The sequence below is a fragment of the Papio anubis genome, chromosome 17 (genome assembly GCF_008728515.1).
Source record: "Papio anubis isolate 15944 chromosome 17, Panubis1.0, whole genome shotgun sequence".
Classification (NCBI taxonomy): Eukaryota; Metazoa; Chordata; class Mammalia; order Primates; family Cercopithecidae; genus Papio; species Papio anubis.
Window position 1 is genome coordinate 40,960,835 of NC_044992.1, and position 24,234 is coordinate 40,985,068.

Genomic DNA, 24,234 nt, shown 5'->3' on the forward strand with positions numbered 1-24,234 from the left:
ACAGGCATGAGCCACTGTGCCCAACCCCATTTCCCTTTGTTGATGTGGAGCCTGTTAGGTGTGCACCGTCCTGTGCAGCCAATCTTCCTAGCTCCCTGTTGTCCACGCCCAGTCAGGGACCATCTTATCCGGGCAGAGGAGATTGGTCTATAACAGCTGTATTTAGTATTGGTCCCTTCCAAGGTAGTAAAACAACCCAAGCACTTTTTTTTTTTAATCCCTGTGTTGATTTATCTTTTTAAGAGTCCCAGATGTAGGACACTTTCCAAAAACCTTTTGAATATTTAAGTCCAAGATATCCCCACTGGGATAGTTTTCCCATTATTAATGTTTTGAAAAATGTCAACAGGTTAGAAACACACAGCTTTCTTGGGCAGAGGTTAAGCTTGATCAACATTGCAGGTTATATTGTTTAATTTTTGTGCTTGTTGTAATTAAAAGTTTAGTTACAGTGGACCTTTAATATGGAAGATGCTTTTTTTTTTTCATACTGGCATGCATTTGATTTCTTTTCTAAAGGAAAAAGAATGTTTGCTTGAGTTCAGAGCTGGGTCAGGGTTGAATTTACAAAACCACTACTTTCTTAGCTGCAGTATGACTCGCTTTATTGCAAATACACGTTAATTCCTTTAACCTACGTTAAGTCCCTGTTGATTTTCTGACCAGATTTACAAAACATTTCTGTGAGGAAATAATACCCAAAAGGTGTAGAAAAGGAATCCAACTCAGGAAAATAGATTCCTGCATTACAGTCTGAGCAGTGTCTTTGCCTTCCTCATCAAGGAAACAGAAGAATGACTAATCCAAAATAATGAATAATCCAAAACTCTGTATGATGAATAATATTTATTCCTCACAGATACCTGAGTTCCTACTGTGTGAATTATTTTGCCAATCTCTAGGTTCAGTTAGGAGTAATTCCTAATTCTTGCCCTCGGGGAACTTCCATTCTAGTAAGGAGATATTTATAGTCTCTCTTTGCTCATGTTGTGCTAGGAGAAGGCACTGTCTGCAATAGGAGTCCTCCACACTAAGCCACTGCCAGGGGATTATGGCACATCCAGATTGCTTGGACTTGATTCTTGGCTCTGCTCCTGGTACTATCCTTAGGAAAGTTATTTACCACTCCCTGCCTCAGTTTACTCAACTGTAAAATGAGAATTATAGTGGTACTAACTTACGCCTCGCTGATTTATTTTCTGTGCTGATTCATTGGCCATTTAGGAGAGATTCCTATTCAAGACTTATTTCCCTTTATCTGACCATGTGGATTGACTTGCCTTTTATTTTCTCTGAAAAGAAATGCGACCTCAATATCCACATCCACATCATTAGCGAACACAGAGATTTATGAGGTTTAGTAGAAACTATATGATATCATACAGCTCATGCCAGCTGGTGTGAGGCATGATGCATGTGCCTCTTTAGTCACCAGCAAATGAAGAGGGAGCAGCAGAATTTGCTAATACCTGAAATTTAGGCAGTGTCTAAAGCACGGAGCAAAGCAATAGATTGTTTGTCAACCTGGCAGTGATAACTGTCAGAAAAAAAAAAAAACAACCTTAAGGAGATGGATGCTAAAGAGTCACAGTTGCCTGTTGGCTTTTCAAGCAGGGCCAGTAAGCTTAAGAAAGTTTCCAAGCCCGTATGAAAAGTCCACATGCAATGGGCTTCCCTCTAACCCACGTGCCAATGCTTCTAGGGGCTGGGGCACCTACTCACTTACTGTGTGTTTGTTTGTGTGTGTGCATGTTTGTGTGTGTGTGGTGATACAGGAAAAAAAAAAAAGATTAAGCATCTGAAAAGATGACATTGAATAAAACCTTAGAGAAATGAGGGAGATGACCATGAGGGTAAATAGGAGAATAGTTTCTCCATAAGGAGCTGCCGGCACCAAGGCCTAAGTATGGAGTGTGCTTGGTATGTTTGAGGAATAGCAAGGTGGTCAGTGGGGCCAGAGGTGGAATGGGGGACAGACTGTGCAGATTGTGTGGGCCAGTGTTGGGACTGTGGCTTTCCCTCTGGTGGAATGGGATTCATTGGAGGGTTTTGAACAGGGGAGAGGCATAGCCTGATCATGCCAGGTTTGCTCCTGCACTGGAAGCTGTTCCTTCTCTCTAGCACGCTCCTCCCCCTGGTCTTTTCATGGCCAACTCCTTATTATTTGGGACAACTGAAACTGTCCGTAACCACCCAGTCATTCACAATCACATTACTTCGTTTTGATTCTCTGCTCAAAACTGATCATTCATTGATAATTTTTTGTGCTTATTTACTTCATTATTCTCTATCTCCTTTCACTAAAGAGCAAGCTCTGCTAATTCTCCTCCTCTTTAGTGTGGTGGGCAGGACTTTGTAACTTGCTTCCAAAGAAAAGCAAATGGAAAGGGAAAATAATATCTTCACAGAGAAGGAACCTGGCAGACACCACCTGGGCCAAGTGATCAAAGCTAACTGCACCAGGGGCATCATGTGGATATTGGGTACCTCTGATGTGATGAGAAGGGCACTTTCCCTCTGTGATATGTATCCAAAAATCCATAAGCCCAGAATAATTGTAAGAGAGCATCAGACAAACATGAACTGAGAGACATTCTACAAAATATCTGATAAGTACCCATCAAAAGTGTGAAGATCATGAAAAGCAAGGAAAGACTGAGGATCTATCGCAGATTGGAGGAGACTGAATAGAGATGACAACTAATTGTATGTGAGATCCTGGATTGGATCCTGCAACAGAAAAGGGGCAATAGCAGAAAAAGTAGTAGAATCTGAATATAGTCTCTAATTTAATTCAGAGTATTGTGCCAATGTTAACTTCTTAGTTTCAATAATAAAAAAATTAAGGGAAGATGGATGAAAGTTATATGCAAACTTACTGTACTATCTTAACTCTTCTTACAAATCAAAATTATTTCAAAATAAAAAGTATTTAAAGGTCCAGCACTGTGGCCCACACCTATTATCCCAGAAATTGTGAAGGCTAAGGCAGGGATCACTTGACCCCAGGAGTTCAAGACCAGCCTGGGTAACATACCAAGATCTTGTCTCTACCAAACAACAACAACAAAAAATTAACTGGGTGTGGTGACATTCACCTGTAGTCTCAGCTACTCAAGGTACTGAGGTGGGAAGATTGCTTGAGCCCAAGTGTTCAAGGCTGCAGTAAACTATGATCATGCCACTGCACTCCAGCCTAGGAGAGAGTGAGACCCTGTCATTAAAAAAAAAATTTAAGTCTTTTTTTTTATAAAAAAAAGTCCTACAAAAGCCTTTTATTTTAAAAAAAGAAAGTTCTGCAATAACAGGGGCATTGTCTTTCTTTTCTCACTGCTGTGTTCCTAATGTTTAGAATGGTAATAGGCACTCAATAAATATTTGATAAATAAATAGGATGGACATGAAGTAAAATCAGAGATGGCATCTTTAAAAAAATAAATGAAGCATTTAAAGTGGTTTATCAAGCTCAAAGTACTTTGCAAGTCACTATTTACAAATAAAAGGACATATCATTATTATCCTATTTTGATTTTTAGAATAGGAGGACTGCCTACTTCCTGAGGCATAGTTGTAAAAAGTGACAGCTTAGCCCAGGACCCATGTGAACCACTGTATGTGATCAAGGCATTTCTGAGCATCATTGACATGCAGCCGTCTCTGTTCATAAAGATCTTCTGAATCAAAGGCTCTGAAACAAAAGAAACTTCATTTTAAAGTAAAAAAAAAGAAATCATCTTGGTGACATCTCATTAATCTGGGTTCATTAAAAATGTGTGGGATACCCGTCCTACTCCACAGGTGATTATTACTCTGAAAACACTCATCAGAGATGGGGGGAAGACCCTCCTGAAGAATTAAAAATGAAAGCAGGAAATTACATCCTCCCTACTCCCTTCCTCCCCACCCCCCACAAATGCCAACTGCTCTGTGAAAGGTGTCCTCAGAAGGCTCTGGTAGGAGATAGTCCATTGTTGAGGTGTCTCCACTTTTGGAAATACAAACTCGCCTCCCCCAAGATGATGTGGAGGCAACAGGGAGAGAGATGAAAGAGGTTTAGCAGATAGCTGAAGAGTGGGTGGCATTGAGACAAGGCTGCAATTGACATGCATCACACACCCATGATATCCATCTATCCACCTGCCCACAACAAACAGGGAAGCAGCTGATGAAACCGGCAGGCCACTACCTGAGAATTAGAAGACCTGAGTTCTGATCCTACCTGTGCCACCAAATGATTTCATTAAAGTTCATTTCCCCTTTCTGAGCCTCTTATTTGTCAAATGAGAGCAGTTCTCTGAAAAATCTCTAAAGTCTTTTTCTGGCTCATTCTAGATACATGTTAAATATTTTTAAGTACTCCGTTCTATGCTTGTCATAGTAGGGGAACAGAATATATATAGAATATGCTCTGTGCTTTCCAAGGGCTACTGGTATAGTTAGGGGGAAAAAATAGATATCTATTGGAGAGTTAAGTAACAACACAAGGCCTAGTTGATTAAGTATAGACAGATAATGCTACCGATTTTTTTATACATTAAAAAAAATTTCAACTGGCAAATTTAAAATGTATTTATTTTTGGTGTATAACATGTTTTGAAATATGTGTATTTTGTGGATGGGTTAAATCAGGCTAATTAACACATACATAATCTTGCATACTTATCGTTTTCTTGTGGTGAGAATACTTAGAAATCTAATCTCTCAGCAATTTTGAAGTATACAATGCAGTATGTTGTTAACTACAGTCACTGTGTTGTACAATAGATCTCTTGAACTTATTCCTCCTGAATTTCAAAGGATTCAAAATTTTTTTGAATCAAAAAATTCAAAAATTTTTGAATCCTTTGAAATTTTGAATCCTTTGACCAACATCAGGATTATTTTAAAAGGAGAGCAAGGTGTTACCTGAAGTAGTGTAGATCCGCCTCTCAGAGAAAGTGGGACTTGTGCTGGACTTAAAGGAGGCATCACATTTACCTAAACAGAGAATGAGTATTTCCCAGTTTCTTCTCTGAAAACCACATGTTTCTCCAGCTCTTTGCATAGGCATTTGTCTGCCCCAAACACTCCATCCTGCTGCCCTGTTTGCCTATCAAATCCTACTTCTCTTTCAAGATTCAGTTTAAATGTGCACCTGAGCTATGAAGACTTCTACCCCACCAGTATCACCACTTTCACTCCTCAACAGGGTGAATGACTCTTTGGGGCTCTCGCAGAATGTATAAATGTGTTCTCATTACACTTCACATTTTTTTGTACCTAGAGGGTCTTCCCACCCCCAAGATGGTTCAGGGTTCCTGTCCTGCTTAGAACACAATGTCCAGCGTAGAGTAAGCACTCTATAAATAATGAATGCACAAGTGCACACATATATGAATAAAGAACAAGCCCAGAGCCCACTGCAGCTGGCTGTGAGTATCTGCCTTCACTCAAGCCTGAGAAACAGGCATGCAGGATGGGTGCAGAGAAAGGGCAGAGAAATCTCAAGAGAAAAAAGGGTCTCTCTCAGTGAGCTGACACACCACCCTGGATGCTGGAGAAGAAGAGTGAAACCAAAAATCATTCTTTATCAATCAGCCAGCAAGTGGCCACTGTGTACTTCCCTTTGCCCACTCCCACTTCCTAGGGATGTGTGGAGACCTCCAGGAGGGCTGCACTGCTGGTCCTGCCACAGAGAGGGTTACTGGCAAAGCTTTCCTTGCCTTGTTGATATGCTGGGCAGTGGTGCACGCTTCCCTCCCTGAAAAGTGTGGCTCACGCTGATGAAACCTTGACATTTAGTGAAACTAAAAAAGAGGAAGATGTGCATTCTATTAAAGTTCAAGCCTACAGCAATGAGAAAACCAAGAAACCAAGCCAACTTACTGGTCCTTTCTCATGTGGGTTATTCAAAAGCTATTTTCAAAGGAGCTCCGGCCCACTCATCAATCTTTGGCTGTCCAGGTGCAAATAGGAGCACACCAGCTGGTCACAGCAACGTGTGTCCTGTCCTGTGCAGAAGCCGCTGAGATCTCTGCATGGAGCAGGGTCTTTGGAATCAGATTCCAGTCCTGCGTTTACTGATTGTGTGGCCTTAGACTTCGCCTTTTTGAATCTCAGGCTGACGATTTGTAAAATGGGATATAATTCCTTTTTTGCTGGCTCATTATGAGGAATGCATATGGTGACTATTGAGGACCATAAAACTGCTCCCACCAGAGCTGGCTCCTGGTAGGCACTCAACAGTGAAAACTGTTATCGCTAGATTAGCTATTACTGTGTTCTTCATCTTCAAGTATTTACTGAGCAGCCAGTAGACTCACACCAATGTGCTGCGCCCTGGGTAAGCACAAGGATATTTAAGAGGGGAATTTCATGGAAGGAATGGAATTTTCCCTGGGTCTTCAGGGATAGGCATGGTTTAGTTTCATTCTCAAGTCAGGAAGGGAGATATTCTCTTTTACATTATATTTTCAATTGCAAACCTTCATCTCTTTAAAGAGCAGGTAATTGTTTTTCCACATTGCACAGATATCATAATGATATTCTGAGAAAACAAAATTTAAAAAAAGGAAAAAATTTACCCACAGTTCTCCACCCCAGTAAATCAAAACTGCTTTTGATTTCCAAAGTTCAGAGTGAGGGCAGTTTTATTAGGCAAAGACAGAGTGAGGAATGACGTTTCATTCAGAAGTGGTTGGGCCTCTTTTACCTCATCCAAAGCATGGAAATTCTAGCCCATCTTATACTTTTGTTGGCAACTGCCGGTGTTTATAGTGAGCCCATTCTGAACATTCAGGTTATTTAACTAATAACTAGACCCTCCGAATTACATATATGGAAAAGTTTCCTTAAGTAGAAAATAAGCAGGCAGAACCAAATAGCCTCAATACATCTCCCAACCAAGGAATGTCACTTATTTTGGCAATATTCTTTCATATTCCATCCATTACAGAATTCATGAGAATGGGTGTGTCTGTCACTCTACAAGGACAGTAATATAAACTGCACTTGCTGGAAGTTCTTTCTTTCGTTTAAAATAACTGTTTACAGAATCTCACACTTTCTAATTCTATCCAAAACCTCATTCCTCTCCAGCCCCCTCAAAATTCCAAACTCCCAGCACCCCTCATCCTCCTGATTACTATTTGTCAGGCCTGTTCATCTGCCCTGCAGCACTGTTGGGAGCCAGGACTCAGGGCAAGGGATGTCAGAGCCCTTGGTTTCTCTCGCAGGTATCCAGGGCAATGCCAGGCACCCCCCATGGGCACCCAGTAAACATGGGCTGACTGGCTGCAGTGGTGCCCCAGCTAATGAGTGCCAGGCTTTTAATCTGTACTCAGAAATGTGAGGACAGATGGAAAAGAGGGCAGAGGGGAAAAACAGTTTCACACTGAAGCCCAGATAGCATTGTACCAGCACATGTGTCAGACATGAAGGATTCTGATTTCGGCAAAGATAAAAGGGTCAGCAAGCACCCTCTCTGAATGACAAGTAGGCTAAAAAAGATTTCAGTCTAATTCTGCTTTTTCCACATCAAAGGAAAGATAAACTGAGTTTCAAAAAGCTTCCCCAGAGACCATATGTATGTAATTCCTTGATATTATAGGATGTTATTTCCCTAAAGCGTGTGTCTTTCCCATAGATGATATCTGCAGGAGCACTCAGTAGATGCCCTGTCTTGTCCTGCGTGGTACCCATCACCACATCCCAGGCACCAATCCTGGGCACAAGTAGCACTTACCGGGTGTTCACATCTTAGGTTCTGAACCACATTCCTCATACTGAATCCATCCTTCTTGAACCTTTTGGCTTCAACTTCATGATTCATCCTCCAATTTCATCCCTAGCCTCACCTTTTGAACTTGACATTCAGCACTAATTTTTAGCTGCAACCTTGATCCTCCCTGTCACAGTTCAAGTTCTCCCACCAACTACATGTGCTAGGCTAGCTTGAGTAAGTACATGCCTAGGTTTGACTCATCCCTCACATTCTCCTTCCCTTGGGGTCTTATTGGGCAACTGTCCCATTTGGTCCAGTCCCACATGTGGGAACCAGGCAGCATCTTGAAGGGCTCATTAATAAAGCTGAGTGTTATTAGTCTAATTACACTTTTCCAATCTTTGTCTCAACAGGAGGGAAACTAACTTGAGGAGGAGTCTAAGTTTTACAGACAGTGGTATTGGCAGGGAGGGGGAAGGTAAACCCTAGATTTACTATAAAGAAAATCTGCACTGGGGGTCTAAATGATATAACCAAAGGAGAAAGTACCAAACTAAGAAGACAAATGGGTTTTGAACCCAGCTCTACCAGTGACCTTGTGGCTTTGGGCAAATCACTTCCTGATCCAGGCTTCATTTTCCATTCACAAAATGAAGGGATTTTGCCACATGATCTCCAAGATGCCCTCTGGGTTTCATATACTTTGATTCTTTTATTGTAAGTCTGAGACTCCATGCTCTCATTTGGAAAATAGTGATAATATGTCTAGTTGAAACGTCCTCCCAAGGCTAGTATGAGTATCAAGTAAGAAACTGTATGAAAGTCCATGGCATACTGTTAATTTTGGTAAAGGAGCAGGGGATCGGGGGCCCTGAGGCCATTGCACAACCTACTGTTTGGTGGAGTTACTTACATGAGCTATGACTGCAAAAATGCATCCCTCTTTCTCATTTCTTCAATTAAAGAAAACTTAGAAAACACACAAAATGGAACCGGATTACAGGATACCCAAATCAGTCCTGTTGAAAAGATGCTTCTTAGGGGTAAAATGTCACACACACACCAACAAATTTGCAATGGACCTTAATGTTGGAGCAAGGAGTTGGGCCACTGGAATTAGGCCAGATCATTGAAGTGGCTGGGGAGGCATGAGGGAGAATAAGCACTCACACAGTGCTATTGCCTTCTAGTCACTCTGGGTGCATTAGGCAATTCAGCTGTCTCTGAAATAATGCTGTAAAAGTATAATTCATTATTATTATATGTTTTTTAACACCAACAAATTCTCCAGTTCTCCAAACACCAGCTGACTGTTCTACAATTTAATTCAATTCTAAGACTTATCTACCTAAAGTTAACATCAGATCCCAAGAGTTAAAGTGTTTCGTTTCATCAGACTCCTCCTACTTCAGAGGCCAATCATAAGTCTAGGCCTCAAACTGACTAAGCAACTACAAATCCTACAACCCCTCTTCATATTTGATAATTTGCTAGAATGACTCACAGAACTCAAGGAAACATAATAACTCTGGTTTAGTGTAAAGGATACAACTCAGGAATAGCCACATGGGACAGGTACACAGCGTAAGGTTGCCGCAGGACTAGGGCAGGGATGAGGAATATGCAGACTATGCAGGAAGCTTCTAGGCCTTTTTTGGGTGCACCACCGTCCCAGCACCTCAATACGTTCACCAACTGGGAAGCTTATCAAATCTTGTGAAGACTTTTTTTTTTTTTTAATTATAACCCTCACTTGATGGACAGAATTTTTTTTTTTTTAATTCATACATCTTAAAGTTTATTTTTAACTGGCCAGGTGCGGTGGCTCATGCCTGTAATCCCAATACTTTGGGAGGCCAAAGTGGGCAGATCACTTGAGCTCAGGAGTTTGAGACCAGCCTGGCCAGCAAGTGAAACCCATCTCTATTAAAAATAGAAAAATTAGCTGGGTGTGGTGGCAGGCGCCTGTGTAATCCCAGTTACTTGGGAGGCTGAGGTAGGAGAATCACCTGAACCTAGGAAGTAGAGGTTGCAGTGACCCGAGATCATGTCACTGCACTCTAGCCTGAGTGACAGAACAAGACTCTGTCTCAAAAATAAATAAAGTTGTTTTTTTTTTTTTTTTTGAGATGAAGTCTCACTCTGACCCCTAGGCTGCAGTGCAATGGCATGATCTCGGTTCACCGCAACCTCCGCTTCCCAGGTTCCAGTGATTCTCCGGCCTCAGCCTCCCCAGTAGCTGGGATCACAGGCTCATGGCACCATGCCCAGCTAACTTTTTTGTATTTTTAGTAGAGACAGGGTTTCGCCATGTTGACCAGGCTGGTCTCAAACTCCTGATCTCAGGTGATCTGTCCACCTTGGCCTCCCAAAGTGCTGGGATTACTGGCGTGAGCCACCACGCCTGGCCTAATAAAGTTTATTTTTAACTGACAAAATAATAATTTTGTATATATATGAGATACAATGTGATGTTTTGATCTAGGTATACATTGTAGAAAGAGCAAATCAAGCTAATTAACATATACATCACCTCACATCATTTTTTTGTGGTGAGAATGTTAATCTATTAGCAATTTTGAAATATATATTATTGTTAACTTTGATCACCATAGAGCAGAGCATAATAGATCACTAAAACTTATTCCTCCAGTCTACCTGAAATTTTCTACCCTTTCTCCTTCCCTCTCTCCACCAACCTCTGGTAACTACCTTTCTACCCTGTTTCTGTGACATTGACTTTTTTAGATTGTACATATAGGTGAGATCAGTTGGTATTCGTCTTTCTGTGGCTGGCTTATTTCAGTTAGCATAATGTCCTCCAGTTCCATCCATGTTGTTGCAAGTCATACAATTTCCTTCCTTTTTAAGGCTGTATAGTATTTCATTGTGTATATATACCATATTCTCTTTATCCATTGATGGACACTTGTTGTTCAAGACTTTTTATAGAGCTTGTATCTCCAGCTTTCAGACTGGTGGATGGGACTGAAGTTTCAGCCCTCTAATGAGTTGGTTCTGCTGACCAGCCTCTTCCTGAGGCTATCTAGGGTCCCCACCTTAAGTCATCTCGTTAGCATAAACTCAGATATGATTAAAAGGGCTCATTATGAATAACAAAAGATACTCTTAGCATTCAGGCATGTCCACTGCTTCCAGTATATAATACTGTGCTATAAAAGGAAGTGCAGAAGACTTCCTCGCTGTAGTAGGTTTCCAAAGACGGCAGGAACCTATTGAATAGATTACTCAAGTAATAGAATAATTCATTGTAGATGTCCCGTCCTACTTAAGATTCCTCCTGTCTACATATTCCAAGCCAGAAATTCCAAGTGTTTTGGAAATTCTGTGGCAGGAACCACAGACAAAAACCAAATAATATTTCTTATTATACCACAATTATTATTACTCTTATTATTATTATCATCCTTTCAGTGCTGGAAAACCAGGGTCCAGAGTTTTTATGCCTATTATGTTCTAGAGTTGAGAACCAAACTCCAGCCTATCTGGATCAAAGCCCACTTCACTGCCTTCTTAAAAGGCTGCAAAAGTTTTGTTTTGTTTGTTTGTTTTTGTTTTTGTTTTTGTCTTTGTTTTTTTTTTTTTTTTTTTTGGTGGCAGGGCCTGGCTCTGCCATCCAAGCTGCAGTGGTGGGATTACAGCTCACTTCAGCCACGAACTCCTGGGCTTGTGATACCCCCCGACCCCAACTTCCTGAGTAGCTGGGATTACAGGCTCATGCCACCATGCCTGGCTAATTTTTTTTTCTTTTTTGAAGACAGGATCTCACTATGCTGCCCAGGCTTGTCTTGAACTCCTGGCCTCAAGTAATCCTCCCACCTCAGCCTCTCAAAGTGCTGGGATTTCAAGCATAAGCTACCACACCCGGCCAATACTTAACCTTTTAAATCACCCCAACGTAGGACCAGGATATCATGAATGAAAGACATCTGATGGGTCTTAACTTCTCTTGAACAGAGGCAGCTCTTCTTCCTATTTGTAAACATGCCAAAAACATTTTCTGAGACCTGCTGTGTCCCAAACTCATATTAGATGCTGGGCAACAGGGGTAAATACACCATGGATCTTTCCTTCAATTCCCCAGTGATTCAACTTTCTTGTCTACTTTTCAGCAACAGGTGAATTCCAGGTGTTACCTAGGTTCAGTGGTGAGAGGTGTAGCTATTGCACAAGTTTTGTGAGGACAAGTTGAAAAGAACAAGGAGGTGCCATCTGGGAGTTTAAAATTTCATGCCTTCATGCCTCAATTTGCAGGCGATGTCATGCATCATTTATGTGGGGGTTCTGGTGGCATTTATTTTATTCAAAGCCCATTTATCCTGGACTTTTTCTAGTGCTGTGTGAGATTTTATGATTCATCAAATCCCTCTTCTCCATAATGTAGTTTTGCATGCATGCTGTTGTGTGCTATGCTCAGATGAGCTCTCAGAAGGGAATAAAGAACTGGAGTGAGGTGAGAGGAAAGTGTGACCATATTTGGACCTGGCCATGCTTCCCATGTGTGATGCTGTGCTGTGAATAGAGGTATAGAAGACATCCTCAGGGCAATAGTATGAGATATGGAGAAAAGAAAAAACAAAGTGTCTTTTTTCTATCCTCTCATTCAACAATCAACCCTTCTGTGACCTCTGGTTGCCAAAACATATGAGGATTTCTTCCCACGGTCAACCAAGCAATCAATTCTGTAGCAGACACCAGCTGGGTGTTCTCTTATTCAATTCAATTCTGATGCTATCTACTTGGAGATAGCAACAGATCCCACAGATGGAGGGCTTAGTTCCCCCTCCCCGCCCCCAGAGGCCAATAATAAGCACAGGTTGTGACGTGTGTTCCCATGACCACCTTTTTAGATTCAATTAATTTCCTAGAGTGGCTCACAGAGATCAGAGAAACACTTACCAGTTTACTACAAAGGGTATCACAAAAGATACAAATGAACAGCTGGGGGAATAACTGTATAGGACAAGGTATGGGGAAGGGTTGAGGAGCTTCTGTGCCCTCTCGAGGCCTACCGCCTTCCAGGAACCTCTAGAACTCAGTGCTTTTGAGTGTTTATGGAGGCTTCCTTACCTAGGAACAATTGATTAAGTCATTGGTCATTGGTGATTAGCTCAACCTTTGGCCTCTCTCTTCTTCCTGGAGACTGAGGTGGAGCTGAAAGTTCCAATACTTTATTTTTATTTATTTATCTATCTATTTTTACTGTAAGCTGCTTTGGCTTTTATTTTATTTTTAATCTTTTTTTCGTAAGTTATTAGGACACAGGTGGTATTTGGTTACATGAGTAAGTTCCTTAGTGGTGAGTTGTGAGATTTTGGTGGACCCCTCACCCGAGCAGTATACACTGTACCATATTTGTATGTCTTTTGTCCCTCGCCCCCCTCCTACTCTTCCCCTCAAGTCCCCAAAGTCTATTGTATCATTATTATGCCTTTACATCTTCAAAGCTTAGCTCCCACATATCCGTGAGAACACACAATGTTTGATTTTCCATTCCTGAGTTACTTCACTTAAAATAATAGTCTCCGATCTCATCCAAGTCGGCAAATCCTGTTAATTCATTCCTTTTTATGGCTGAGTAGTATTCTATCCTATATATATATACCAGTTTCTTTATCCACTTGTTGATTGATAGGCATTTGGGTTGATTCCACGATTTTGCAGTTGTGAACTGTGCTGCTATAAACATGTGTGCACAAGTATCTTTTTCGAATAATGACTTCTTTTCCTCTGGATTGCTGGATCAAATAGTAGTACTACTTTTAATCACATGGTTCATTTTCCTGGCAACCAGGCCCATGTTGGGCTAGCCAGGTGCCCACCAAGAATCATCTCATTAGAACAAAAGAGGCTCCTATCACCCAGGAAATTCCAAGGGATTTAGGAGCTCTGTGTCAGAAAATGGGGGTCAAGGACCAAATGTTAAAAAATTCCAGCACCCCTGTCTACAAGGGCATTAGGAGCTCTGTCTCAGGAACTTAAGCAGAAGCCAAGCATTAGAACAAAAAAAAATTCTCCTAGCACTCCTACCACTCAGGAAATTACAAGAGTTTTAGGAGCTCTGTGCCAGGGACTGGGGACAGAGACCAATATGTATATTTCTTATTATTTCTCAAGTGACGGTTCCAAAGATGGCAGTAACCTATTGCACAGATTACTCAAGTAGCACTATAATTCATTTCTCTGTGTCTCATCCTGGTTAAGATCTCCCTGCCAGCATATTCAAAGCTCAGAAGACTATAAACTTGATGAAGAAATGCTGGACCTACCATGACCTTGGCCAACCTTTGGCTTTCTGTTGAATGAAAAACCAGTTTCCTATCATTGTTCAGTAATAGGTCTTCAGATTGAAGGGTGCATAAAGGAAAGGATTTTATACCTAATTCAACATTTATTGAGGCCAGTGATTCAGTAGCGTACACAGCACATGCTTAAACAATTCCTCTACAAAATGCTATGGAGGGAACTGTAGCTTAATGAACCCCAAGTGCATACATTGGTAAGTGGTGAGACAGTATTTGAACCATGTTACTGACATCACCTTAGGGGCAGCCCTGCTACCCACTCCAACAAGAGCCCAACCCTGGGGGGCTGGCGAGAACCAGGAGGGGACAGAGAAGTAGCCAATGGATGGACTTATTGCCATTTTTTTCTCTCTCTCTCTCTCTTTTTTTTTTTTTTTTTCTCTGAATAAATATCACTTTTCAAGGCCAAAAAAAAGTGGGGGGAACCATGAACATTTTAGACATCCTTTTATTTGAGGGTGTGCTTCTCCCAAAAATACTGATCCAGTTCCCTCAGATTAGTCACATCCAGGCCCAGGGCTCTTCCATCCCAACCCAATTCCCTTGAAAATGATTAAAGACTCTATAATATATCACTCAATCTCATTTGCTGGATCAAATCTAGAGAGAGAATTGCTGAGTAAGGTGACCCAGGGGACCGTCTCCAGGTGGGGAGCAAAAGAAAGAAAGTAGTAGCCATTTTCACAGTGTATTGTGTAGTATTTATTGATTTAGGAAAACAAACACAAAATTCTGAATCAAATTACTTGGAGGATGATTACCAGAGTCTGGGAAGGGTAGTAGGGGCTGGAGGGGAGGTGGGAATTTTTAATGGATTCAAAAAATGATAATTAGAAAGAATGAGGACCAGGCGCGGTGGCTCATGCCTGTAATCCCAATACTTTGGGAGGCCGAGGTGGGTGGATCACCTGAGGTCAGGAGTTCAAGACCAGCCTCGCCAACATGGTGAAACCCCGTCTCTACTAAAAATACAAAAGTTAGCCAGGCGTGGTGGTATGGGCCTGTAATCCCAGCTACTTGGAGGCTGTGGCAGGAGAATCGCTTGAGCCTAGGAGGCAGATGTTGCAGTGAGCTGAGATTGAATCAGTGCACTCCAGCCTGAGTAATAGAGCGAGACTCTGTCTGAAAAAAAACAAAAAAGAATGAGTGAACAAGACTACCATCTGATCACACAACAGGATGACAATAGTCAATAATAAATTGTACATTTTAAAATAACTTAATTGTACATTTTAAAATAACCAAAATAGTGTAATTGGATTGTAACACAAACGGTAAATACTTGAGGGGATGGATACCTCATTCCCCATTTTGTGATTTCATATTGCATGCCTGTATCAATACATCTCATGTACCCCAAAAATATATACAAGCATTATTTACCCACAAAAATTTTTAAAAAGGAAATTTTTTTTAATTACTTGGAAACTTCTCCCCAAAAATGTTTTAATCCTCCCTTATTTTGTTCTTTTCACCACAATAAACTTAGAACGTGAGAACATGAAGCTATAAGAACTATGATTATTGAAAAGCTAGAACTCTTATAAAGTACTGATAATTTGAGAAAAGGGCTCTTGTGTTACCAGGCTCTGCTATTTTTTTCATTCTCTGAATAATGAGCACCTATTTAGCCAGAATCACAAATGTGAAGGAAGAGCCGTGATTTTTAATTCCTCCCTGCCCACTATCTCCTTAGGAAACAAACTGAAATCATCACACATAGGTGTAGATTTAAAAATTGAAGTTCTGCAGATTTCTTGTATCTGTGATTCCTTCTTCTCTCTCCATCTGAGCACATCCTTGCTTACATCTCAACTAAGCTTCTCCCATCACCATCGAAGTCCATTGTCTTAGCAAGAGCAATCATCGCCTTCTCAGTCACATCTCCCATGTTTGAAACCACAGTGTGTCTCTACCGACCCACCTGAATGTGGCCTCATCAGGTATCTGGAGAAGGTCCAACCCTGTAAAATAACCATAGTGATGAGGACCCCAGCCCACCTCCCAAAGAGCTCCAGAGGGAGGAAGGAAATTATTTTTCTAGTGCAAGTCACAATACTTGGCCCTTTTTATACATTGCCTTAAATCTCTCAAACCCCTGTGAAAAGATAGGTATTAGTGTACCCATTTTACAGGTGACAAAGGTGAAAGGATACAGAATGTGCCCAAGATTACACAAATTGAAAATGTTGGAACTGGCAGTCAAACTCAATTTTTTATGGATTGCAAAATCTATGCAAAACCTATCCCCTATGAGACTGTACCTCTTTAAGAAAGAGATGGATGGTCACATATAATATCACACCCTGCCTCTCAAATTGAAAAGGGGCCTGAAGTACCTTTTGTAGAGGCCTCAGGAACTGGTGTCAGTGCTTATACCAGCACAAATGCACACATATACAGACAGAGCAAGAGAAAGACTGGCCTTTCTCTCCTTAGGGGCATCATGGCCCCTTACACTGAACACTCAGTGTTCTTTGACTATAAGAAGAAGAAAGCCACTCTAGTTAATTTAAGGATTAGTTTATTTGAGAGAATACTAGGTAACTCGTAGAATCAAGGACCACAAAAGGCCAGGAACATCAGGTCAGTACCAGGGATCTCCAATTCATTCTTTCTGAGCACTGCCATCAAACTGACTTGTCTTCATTCACCTTCCATTCATATTTCACTCCACTTATAATTCAGATTCCTGGGAGACTGAGTCTGGCCAACCTGTAAGGTCATGGACACACCCAGGAGCAGGGTACTGGGATTGATATCCCCCAGGGCCATATGGAAATGCAGGAGGCACAGTTTTGCAAATGAAAGGAAGGGTGCTGTTACCAAGGGAAGAGGGATAAATAGATGCTGGGCAAGATAACAACAGATGCTTGTACCCGCATTCTACTCTTTGCTCTAATAAGTAAGCCTAGTGATTAGAGAAGCTCGTGTTTGGTCCTAGGCTTAAGTGACAACTAGGGAGTGATATTTTTCAAAAGATATAGAGCCAAAATTTGTATTTTTTTCAGGCCCTATTTTTCTCAAATGACTTACCATCACTATTGTCCTTAGGTCCTCCCGTTGTCCCCACTAGACATCATTGATGGGTTCAGAAATGCATATTTCTAATAGTAACCTCACACTGCCTGTTAAACATCTATGCCCTTGCTGTGGTCATGACCCAGCCAAGAAATGGCCAATCATAGGCTCCTTTCTCCTTCTGACCATGCCTGAAGTCCAGCCATTGATCCAGTCCCTTAATCAATGGTAAGAATGATGCTCAAACCATTCAGTGTGTAAGATCATCTTGAGTAGCAGCTCCCAATCATTCCGGATCTCTAAAGTAGGAAAACACTTTCTTGGGAAGTTACCCGATCAAACAAATGAAGTCTTCACGGTCCTGGTGAAAACCTCACCTCCAATTTACTGTTTGGCTGAGTTTTTGTGATGATCTTCTGCTCTAGACCCACAGATAGCTGAGGACACGACAGATCATCAGACAGTGGGAACACCAAGTCACAGAGTTCCTGCAGCTCTGTGTCCTGTGCAGACAAAGCCACTCACCTTCCTCCTGCCTTTATGGAAGGAAGGTGGTAGGCAATGTTACTTTGTTTTTGGCAAACCCCCACAAAGAGAAATCATTCCACATAGTCTGAGAGGGAGTATAGTAAGTGTTGTGCATAGAGACCTCATTAATGGCCAACACCTGTTTTATTTGCAACTCACCATCTTTCTAGTTAAGAAGAGTTCAGAGCCTGACCTGCAGACTATATTGGGAGATAAAACAATGAGATGCTCACTCTCAATGTGCCTGGCTTTATGGAGTAGCTTCATTCCTACAAGTGTATTCTGTAGATCAATATCAATCCCCGGTGCCTATTGACTTTACCGCACAGTTCCAGTATTGCTTTATCTTTACAGAGTAAATTTTTATTATTAGAGGTTTCTAATCCTTTAGCTTTAAATGTCTCTATTCCTGCACTTCAGCCTTTCTGCCAAAGAAAAACATTTCATGAGAAAAAGCTAAATTACTAAGTATATTCATGTGCCATTTCTCCTAATCCTAACAAAAGCCCTGTCATGTTGTGATATTTCCCTATTTTAAAGATTGGACAACTGAGGTACAAGACCTCATTCCTAATGAAAAAATACACAAGGGCTCAACCCCTGTCTTCTGATGGGACTGAACCTCAAGTCGCAGTTATTGCTTCATCTTCAGTGGGTATTTGTGAAATGTGTAGAAAGGGCATGGAAGCTGCATCATGTTCAGTGGACACTGCAAGTGATCTGTTTGCCATTCATTTAACACACATTTGTTGATGACTCATTATATTCAGAAGTGAACAAGATAGTGTCTGGAGCCTGGGGCAGCTCTCACTTTAGAATAGGCTTGTTTATCAAAGACAACTTTCATCTTGCCTAAGATCACTCAACAATCTCTATGAGGCAGAAGTTCCTTGGTCCAGTCATGTAGACTTCCTGCCCAGATCCCATCCGGTAGCCACTGTCCCTCTCCCCCAGCAGCTGTGACTTTGTCTGATCACACCTCACAGCCACCACTTTTCCTGGGGGATTGCCCTCTGCTAATTGCTCAACAGGCTACGCTCCCACATTCCCACGTCACCCCCAGCAGAAGCCCACAGCCCATGACTAATAGATACATGCCAAGGGGCATCAGAGGCTGATCTTCTTGCCTCAGGTGGAACTACTTTTGTTGTGAGATTCATACTCCAGCGCCTTCCTATGGGCTCAGACTGAAGCAATCTGCAGGCAAGTCAAAAGCTTTGCTTTGATATTTGTTTCAACTCTGTCCCACTTTCCTCCTTCCACTTTTCCGGGGACCATATCATCAGGAAAGTACTTGAATTAGACTCTCCATCACAGGCTGTGTCTAAAGGAACCCAACATAAGACATCTAGATTGACTTCATTTTGCAGCAGAAGAGTTACAAATTTTTAGTGTCTGAAAAAAATCTGTATTTCATGTTTTCATTCATTCAGATTGGGCCTTCTCCTAAAATTAAATAAAACCAGCAAGATCTGTCTTTGCAGGATTTTGTTTGTACTGAGGGTAAGGAAACAGTCATCTCTTAAAATATTCAGGACTACTAAAATACAACAGGTGCATTGCCAGTTTCCTAATAGTATATCTCGAAACCAATTTTTTTGTGAGGTTTTTTTTTTTTTTTTTTTTTTTTTTTTTTTGAGACGGAGTCTTGCTCTGTCGCCCAGGCTGGAGTGCAGTGGCGCAATCTCGGCTCACTGCAAGCTCCGCCTCCCGGGTTCACGCCATTCTCCTGTCTCAGCCTCCCGAGTAGCTGGGACTACAGGTGCCCGCCACTGCGCCCGGCTAATTTTTTCTATTTTTAGTAGAGACGGGGTTTCACCATGGTCTCGATCTCCTGACCTTGTGATCCACCCGCCTCGGCCTCCCAAAGTGCTGGGATTACAGGCGTGAGCCACCGCGCCCGGCCCGAAACCAATTTTTTTGTGAGGACGTCACACCCACTGATAGGAGTCATGAGTTTTTGCTTTTGAGTAGTGATATGAACCTAAGTGTGAGTTGCATTGAAAATTAATGTACTGCCTGCCTGATCATTTTCACAGAGCCTTTGGTGAGGTTGATGTTGAGCTTGTTGGATAATTATCTGTTTTTTAAAAATCTAAGCATCCTTTTGTACATCGTGTTTTCTGTTTGCAAGTTTCGCTTCAAGTTTACTGAACCGTTTAATTAACTTAAGTGTTTAAACTTCTAGAGGTGTTGATTGATTCTAATCAGTATTTTCTGCTATTCTAATTGAAGGCCTCCTCTCTTGGACTATTGTCAGTGAAGCAAAAAAAAAAAAAAAAGCAAAATGTTGTTCAGTCTTTGGCATAATCTAACACAAATTTAGTTGGCCCCATGATTGCATGAACTTCAGGAGGCCAAAAGAGAGCCAATTTCTCTATGTTCTTGAAATCGCAGAGCCAGCCCCAGGAAGAGACTGTGCTGCAGGTACAGGGAGGACGTGCAACCTCTGGCTGGGACTTAGACTCCGAGCCAAACCACTTTCAGCTTTGGCAGTTTTCACTCTTCCTGGAAACTCAGTTGGGGGATGTTTTGCAGGGACCCTTACCACCCAGAGGAAATGATTTTCTCCTTTAACCACTCTTCTTTTCTCAGAAAAACAAAAAAAAATTACCCCCAAACTCCCACCTTCTGTGTTAACACCCCAGGCAAAGGAAAATTTAGTCCCTAGAATAAGAGCTGCCCAATATCGAGTAGGTCTTTCTGCTGGTGGTGAGAAGTCAGGCTTCTAAACTCTAGATATTCAGACAACCTGGGTGTTGTGTTTATCTGGCCTTTAGAATTGCTCTGGAGAGAGCGAGAGGGGAGTCCCTGTCAAAACAGCTCAGGGAGCTCCTCCAGCCAGCGGGCACCTGAGACATGGCCCCTCGACCGCTCCCCAACTTCAGCTTTTGAAGACCAAGTTTTCTGCTGCCTTCAAAAATATTTTCTGGCAAGCTGACTTTGGTCCCTCTTGAGACAATTCTGTTCTAGTTGACTTCTGTTCAGCACAAAATAATGTATTATGGATATTGCATTTTTCTGCTAAGAAAACGTCGGCTGCTAAACTAGATCAAACCACCCTCCAGTTCTTCAGTGCTGACTCATTTTAATTATTGAACTTTTCTCCCTGGAAAGCACACTCTGTGCTGTTTGTCGAGAAACTGGCAGTTTTAACACAATTTGGAAACTTTTCATAGATTGATCACCCCGGAAAACAGGCGACTGCTCACCAGAGAAATTCTGCAGTTCAGATTAGTTTGCTGGGTGATGACACTGAAGAAGTGAAATGTGTGGGGTTTCTCCCTACCACCCATTCCAACTCCCTGGCTCCTCACAAGACAGTGCCACTGCATGTAGCAAGGAGCTCTTGTTTTCTGTGTACTTCTGTGGGGTCCAGCTCTAGATCTGTGACATGCTCACCAGCTCACCTAAGTGAATACAATCCCTGACTCTCTCCAGATTTGTTTCTTACCTCCATCTAATTCAGTCATTCCCATCCAGCCATACCTACCTTCTCTCTCCCTTGGGAACACTCCAAGCCATTCCCTACCTTAGGACACTTGCATGTGCTATTCTGTCTAGTAAGTTCCACTTCTAGTCTAGGTTGGTTTGCAACCCTGGCTGCACGTTAGAATAATTTTAAGCCTTATCTTGAGGTCAATTAAATTTCAACCTCTGGAGGTGGGGTCCACTATCTATTTTTAAAAACTCCCAGGTGAGGCCGGGTGCGGTGGCTCAAGCCTGTAATCCCAGCACTTTGGGAGGCCGAGACGGGCGGATCATGAGGTCAGGAGGTCCGAGACCATACTGGCTAACACAGGCAGAGCCACGTCTCTACTAAAAATTCAAAGGAAACTTAGCGAGGTGGCAGAGGCATGCCTGTAGTCCCAGCTGCCAAGGGAGGCTGGGAGGCAGGAGAATCGCGCTGTAACCAGGAAAGTGAGAGCTTACAATGGCTTTAGAGAGATCCGACCCTGCACTCCAGTACGAGAAGGCGACAAGCGAGACTCCGTCTCAAAAAAAACTCCCCGTTGATATGGAGGATGCACTTCCCCGGGTTGTAGTCATCACTTTTAATGTCGTGGCTGGGTCCTCCCATTGTTCAGGTCTCAGCACCAAGATCTCTTCCCAGAGAAGCCTTCCTAATCATCCTATCTGAAGGAGCCTGAACTCTAACCCCTGGAGCTCTATATCACTCACTGATTTCATTATCTCTACAGTACTCATCACTCTCTAAAGTTATCTTTTCTATTTTTTATTTATTGTTTGTCTTCCCCACTGTAATTCAAGCTTCAAGAGAGGATTTGTTCATCTTGTTGACTTCTGTATCAGGACATCTGCCCAATACGTAGCAAGTGCTCAAAATATATTTGCTAGATGAGCAAGTAAATGAATAGATGGATATATGAATGAATAAAATGAATGAATGAGTTTCTGCCCTTAGAGTCTGTATTAGTCAGGGTTCTCTAAAGGGACAGAACTAATAGGATAGGTGTATATATGAAGGAGAGTTTATTAAGGAGTATTGACTCACACAATCACAAGGTGAAGTCCCACAATAGGCTGTCTGCAAGCTGAGGAGCAAGGAAGCCAGTCCCAGTCCCAAACCTCAAAAGCTGGTAAGCTTACAGGTGCAGCTTTCAGTCTGTGGTTGAAGGCTGAAGGCTGAAGGGCCCTGGCAAACACTGGTGTAAGTCCAAGAGTCCAAAAGCTGAAGAACTGAAGGTCCAATGTTCAAGGGCAGGAAGCATCTAGCCCGGGAGAAGGATGAGGGCCAGAAGACGCAGCAAGTCTAGTCCTTCCATGTTCTTCTGCCTGCTTTATTCTACCCGTGCTGGAAGCTGATTGGTTGGTGTCCACTCAGATTGAGGGTGGGTCTGCCTCTCCTAGTCCCCTGGCTCAAATGTTAATCTCCTTTGGCAACACCCTCACAGCCATGCCCAGGAGAAGTACTTTGCATCCTTCAATGCAATCAAGTTGACACTCAACATTAACCATCACAGAGTCCAAGTTAGTATTTTTGATAGTATACTTCACTTGATAAGAGCTGCCCCTCAGCACACCTGGGGAAAAGTATACTTGCTCTACAGACATTATTTTCTACTTTGAGTTCCTCAACATGAGGATTCAAAAAGTTTTAATAAACAACAACAAATTTATTTAACTACAACCTATCACAAGTTGCATATTGATATTGAAAATTCTGTGAAAGTCTAAGTGTTCAACGCCTCCCCTTCCATGTGTCCCTTCAGCATGGCCATCAGAGCAGCAAGTCAATGCTTAGCCACCCAGCACTTGTGCCTTCCCCACCCAGTGCCAAGGCACAGTGGAGGCATGAGAGCTCTTTTCTTTCCCTCTCTATTCACTCTCTCACCTTTCGAAGCTCCTAAGAGAAGTATTTAAATAATATGCTGGTCTTCAATAGAATCCGCTTGGAAGGACTGCTGGAGACCACTTGTAATCACTGAAGCAGCAAGGAGAGATCACGTCTTTCATGATTTTCTTCCACTTTTAGTGCCATCTTCCACTCGCTTCTACTTCCAGATCCTTCCTGGGTTGGTGTCCTACCTTAAATGTCTCCATGAGTGTCTTATCCGCTCAAGTGTCTTCATCATGAATTGCCGGCAGCTCATCCTTTGACCAACACATGTCCCAACTTGGAGAAGCCTGACGAGTTCTGGGAATCACCACCGCCGTGTTTCTCTTACTCAGAGCTGCCTCCAGTTTTTCTGTAAAAACCAAACCACTATTCTCTAAAACAGAAAAAAAGGGTACAACTTCAAATTTGGCCATGAGGTATTCCAGAAGGGATTCCATTTTCCTGATTAAGGACAGGAACATGAGAGAAACACACACACACACACACACACATTCATCCCCTTTCCTTCCCTGCACACCTGCTCAGCAGGCACAATGCCTGTGTTAATTCATACTTATATAATAAATTTATCCTCTTTCCTTCCCTGGAAAGTGGATGAATAATGGCAGACTCTGCCATTTCCTATCATTTTGGCTATTAATGCACGTCAGCAAGTGTGTTTTGGCTTCAGAGGACACAGAGATATTTCTGGTAACCTGTGAGAGCTAATTCACCTTCAGGAGGTGAGTAGCCAAATATTTATATCTTATCAGAGTCTGACTCATTCTCCACCATTGCAAATATGTGTCACAGTGCCTAAAGCTTAAGCTGGGTATCAGGGACATCTAAGGTCCCAGACTGACTCTGTAGTCCAGAGGATTCAGAAATTTGATTTTAGCAGAATCTCTATAAAGAGAATGCTCAGGGAGCCTGGCCCACACTAACCTTATAAGCCAGGACAGTTTCTGAGCATACAAATAAAGCTTCACCCCAAGAAGTGTACTGACCATTCATTCACATAATAAATATTTATTAAGCACCTAGCATGTTGCTTCTATGAGAATCTAGGCACCGAGGAACAACAGGGAACAAAAAAAGAACAAAAACTCTTTTGTAATGGAACTTAGTGGGAGAGACAGACAACAGACAAATATGTAAAATATACAAGGATCAAACAGTGACAAGTGCTGTGGGTAAAATAAAGTAGGAGATGAGTTATGGGAAAAGGCGTCCAGTGTAGGGTGGGGATTGCAGTGTTAAATGAGGCAGTCAGGGAAGGCCTCAGCTAGAATGTGACATGTGAACAAAGACCTAAA

General features: G+C 42.1%; 1 protein-coding gene and 1 long non-coding RNA gene across 2 annotated transcripts in view; both read left to right on the forward strand.

Annotated features, from left to right (window-relative positions):
* The window catches only part of CA10 (carbonic anhydrase 10), a 524,630-nt gene that overhangs the window by 426,348 nt on the left and 74,048 nt on the right, over positions 1 to 24,234 (forward strand). The window lies entirely within an intron of this gene.
* LOC116271054 lies at positions 15,372 to 19,859 on the forward strand. Its single transcript, XR_004179430.1, has 2 exons — positions 15,372 to 19,182; positions 19,505 to 19,859. It is a non-coding gene; the product is annotated as an uncharacterized LOC116271054 (long non-coding RNA).